The sequence below is a fragment of the Gopherus flavomarginatus genome, unplaced genomic scaffold (genome assembly GCF_025201925.1).
Source record: "Gopherus flavomarginatus isolate rGopFla2 unplaced genomic scaffold, rGopFla2.mat.asm mat_scaffold_35_arrow_ctg1, whole genome shotgun sequence".
NCBI lineage: Eukaryota > Metazoa > Chordata > Testudines > Testudinidae > Gopherus > Gopherus flavomarginatus.
Genome location: NW_026115064.1, coordinates 2703297 through 2707466, shown reverse-complemented (window position 1 = coordinate 2707466; position 4170 = coordinate 2703297). Strand labels below are relative to the sequence as shown.

The following is a 4170-nucleotide window of genomic DNA, read 5'->3' as shown; positions in this document are numbered from 1 at the left end:
CTGCATCGCCACCTGTGCTGATCAGAGCTCCATGCTGGGCAAACAGGAAATGAAATTCAAAATTCGCGGGGCTTTTCCTGTTTACCTGGCCAGTGCATCCGAGTTCAGATTGCTTTCCAGAGCGGTCACAAGAGTGCACTGTGGGATACCGCCCGGAGGCCAATACTATTGAATTGCGGCCACACTAACCCTAATCCAACATGGCAATACCGATTTCCGCGCTACTCCCCTCGTCGGGGAGGAGTACAGATATCGGTATTAAGAACCCTTTATATCGATATAAAGGGCTTCATTGTGTGGACGAGTGCAGGGTTAATTCGATTTAATGCTGCTAAATTCGGTTTAAATGCGTAGTGTAGATGAGGCCTAAGAAAGCGGCTGTTTGACCTACAAATAACGACAAAGTAAAACCTGCAAGAGCAGCCTTTCAGTTCAGAGGCCTGATAATAAGATGTTACTAATAACTGATGAAAGAGTTACAAACAACTCAAAACCATACTCAGAACAAACCAAATGGGAACACAGACAACAACATTTTTCTTCGCTGCTCTTCAACCACGATATTCTCCCCATAAGGAGGTCCATCGCTCCTGGGGGTTCAGTGCCACAGTAACAGGGTGATGTGTGCAAGGGACGGAGGAAGCTGCTATTCCATCTCCCTAGTCCAAAAATCAGTTTAATAGCTAGTCCTGAGATAGAGGAAGTATCAGTTATTAAAGTCATAAGAACTAATTTTTCATTGTGATTCCAGCCAATGTTAAAATGATCTAACATTCAGGTTAATAGAAACATTTCTAGTCCTCTGCATAGAACGCTCAAATGATGCAAAAATAGCAAGTTTGCTTTAAAAAGTCATAAAAGGGGTGTCATCCAGAATCTGACACTTGGTGAAACGTAAGTCTAGAACACACAACCAGTTTGGGGATTGTGCTCTGCTTCTTAACAATCTGCCCTGAGGTTGCCACTCACAGTCACAAGCTACTCCAGATGGCTGGGGCCCTCTCATGCATCAGTAACTGGTTAGCAGCTTGGAAAGAAAGAGTAGGACTAAATAGTCGTTTTTGCAGTGGAAAGGGGTAAATAAAAGGCTTCCAAAGTATGAGACGAGGCTACAGACATTAGGGCTGGTCAGTTTAGACAAGACCGTAGAGCACCAGTTCTCAACCAGGTGTCTGCCAAAAGAAACCAGGCTTGACCCACATCCCCAAGCCACCAAGCCTACCTGCCTGCATTGAAGGGGGAGAGAAACGGCACAACAAAAAATTGCAGCATCAATGCAGAAGAGAGAACTCTTCCCCTGCCATTATCAGTAAGGGTTGCCTCACAGCCACTGACTCCCTGAACAGAAATAGCCAAAGTCCAACCACAATTCTACTTCCTTTCCACTACAAGAGATAATGGGTGGGAGCTGCTCTCTTGAGACTGTCCTGCTGCTGCCCAGGCACATGGCAGACAGAGCTTGGCCCGCAAGCCGAGGGTTTTGATCGCTTGAAGGCCCAGAGGAAAAAGAGACAAGTGCTCGTGTATCAGAGAATGGCTTTGATCCATTGACCTCTGGGTTATGGGCCCAGCACGTGTCCCATAACCCAGAGATTAATGGATCAAAGAAATCCTCTGCTACATGTGTGCTTGCTTCTTTTCCCTCAGGGCCTTCCAGCAAGGCAGTGACCAGCAGAGCACCAAGATCCTAGGCCATGAGGCTACCTGGACTGAAGGCAAGAGGCAGGCATGGGTATGGCGAGGGCCCTCTGTCCTGGAATGAGGCTGCAGTACTTCCTGGTCCCCTTTTCCCACCCACACTGGCAGGCAGCGTGTGCTGCGGGAGAACAGGAAGGAGGCTCTCAGGACACCAGGCAGTGCTGTGTGTGTGGCTGTCAGGGGAAAGAGCCTAGGCTCCTGACTCAAACTGCCATTGACTGGCGTGGTTCTGCACACCGTCAGCCAGGGCAGGCCAGGTTGTGGATGTGACTCAGGCGTGAGCAGCATGGCCGCGCTTTCCTGAAAAGGCGTGAGGCAGGCCAAGAGCTTTGCACAGCCTACAGGGAAGTGGGAGGGAGGCGTCTTTGAGCCGGCGTGTCTCGTCTGCTTCTCCTTTGCCACTTGGGCGGAGGCGGGGAGAGAGCGAAATGTTCCTGGCTGAAAGTTTTTGTGCTCGGCCTTGAGGATTAAACCTGAGCCTCTGGAACAGCTGCTGGGAGATGGGTTTCTGAATGACATCCAGCCCGGTCTCTGGGCCACTAGCTGAACGCACTGAGGCCAAGAGGCAGCAAAATGGGACCTTTGAGGCTCCCCGCAGGCAGGGCCAGCTTTAGGAAGTGCGGGGCCCAATTCGAACATATTTGGCGGGGCCCCGGCAGGGATGACTAAAAAAAAAATCATGTAAATAAAAGCCTTTCATTTCTTAGCAGCCAGTTCCCTGTAAAAAGTTCTGATTTAAGGGATGTGCCACAGTATGTATTTTTTGTACCAATAGGGTTACCATACATCCATATTTTTAAAAATTTATCCCAGATGGTCTATTTAAGAACCAAAAAGCTGGACATGTCCAGGAAAATACGGATGTATGTTAACCCTACCTAAAATTCTTTTTTAAAAAGATGGGCCTGAACTAGAATTGAGCTCCGTTTCACATGTGTGGGTCCCTGCGACTCCCTGGGGGTGTGCTAGGGTGACCAGATGTCCCGATTTTATAGAGACAGTCCCGATTTGGGGGGTCTTTTGCTTATATAGGATCCTATTACCCCCCACCCTGTTCCAATTTTTCACACTTGCTGTCTGGTCACCCTAAGGTGTGCACATGTGTGGGTCACAGCTGTTCACTGCCCCTCTCATTGCAGCATGTGTGCAGGGTTACTGCCCTGGGAACTGCAGGGCACCAGTGGACGTGGGGCTGGCTGGAGGCAGGGCAGGGACTGACTGGAGGTAGGGTCTGGCTGCAAGCAGGGCAAGGCGTGCGGGGCTGGCTGCAGACAGGACAGGGGGTGCAGGATTGGCTGCAAATGGGCTGGCTGCAGGCAGGACAGGGTGTGTGGGACTGGCTGCTGACAGGGGCTGGCAGCAGGCAGGGGGATGTGGGGTGGAGTGGGCTGGTTGGCTTCAGGCAGGGCCTCAGGGGAGTGCACAGGGGTTGGCAGGCCTGGAGACAGAGGAGTGTGGGACTGGCTGGCTTAAGGCAGGGGAGTGTGGCAAGGGTTGACTGGAGACAGGGCACGGGGTGCGGGGCTGGTGCAGGCAGGGCAGGGGGTGCAGCAGGGGCTGGCTGTGGCAGGGGTGCGGGTACAGGGGGTACAGCCTACCCTGTACGGTAAGTGTCCCCTCCTCCACCAAGGTAGCAGCAGGAGCCCAGGGCTCGGGGGCTATTTAAAGGGCCTGGGGCTCCCCTGCTTCCACCGCCCCAGCCCTTTGAATAGCCGCAGGAGCCCTGGGGAAGTGGCGGGGCTCCGGGGGCTGTTTAAAGGGCCGGGGCAGTAGAAGCAAGGGGAGCCCCAGACTTTTTAAATAGCCCCCAAGTCTCCAGCAGTGGGGCTCTGGTGGCAATTTAAACAGCCTGAGGTTCCAGTCCCTGCTGGGAGCCCCAGGCTCTTTAAATTGCCCCCTGGGGAAGCTGGGCCACCCTAGTACAGTGCACTAGCAGGGCCCGATTCAGGGGAATTGGTTGAATTGGCCTAAAGCCGGCCCTGTCCACAGGAAAGCAAGGAAGTAGCACAGGCTTATCACTGTCCCTGGGTGGGCTTGAACCACCATCCTTTCAGTTAAGAGCCAAACGTGCTGACCCATTGCACCACAGAGACACAGACAGGCCAGGCTGTATGGAGCACAACAGTGAGGAATCAGCTCAGGGTCCGGTCTAGCACATGCATGCAGTGGTTGGACAAGCAACAGCAAGGAACTGGACTGGTGAGGAGTGAAAGATCTGTGGGAAGGAACCGAAAATAGTACTGGGGCTGCAGTACAGGGCTTGCATACACTTTCTTTGGCCTGTTTTGCTGGAAGAGTTAGCAGGGCAAGCTCGTTAGTCACAGGTAAGGGGGTGAGTTTATGCAAATTCTGGACTCTGGAACCACAGCTGGGGTGGGACAGGCACAACTTTTGTGGCACATGCATCCTCTCTGCAACCAACCTTTGTTACTTCATTCCATAACAGCACACACAGAGCAACCTTTTACCTTT

The 4170-nt window shown here is 52.3% G+C and overlaps 1 non-coding gene across 1 annotated transcript; it reads right to left on the bottom strand.

Moving 5' to 3' along the window:
- Positions 1 to 3717: 3717 nt before the first annotated feature.
- TRNAK-CUU (transfer RNA lysine (anticodon CUU)) lies at positions 3718 to 3791 on the bottom strand. Its single transcript has one exon. It is a non-coding gene; the product is annotated as a tRNA-Lys (tRNA).
- Positions 3792 to 4170: the final 379 nt, after the last annotated feature.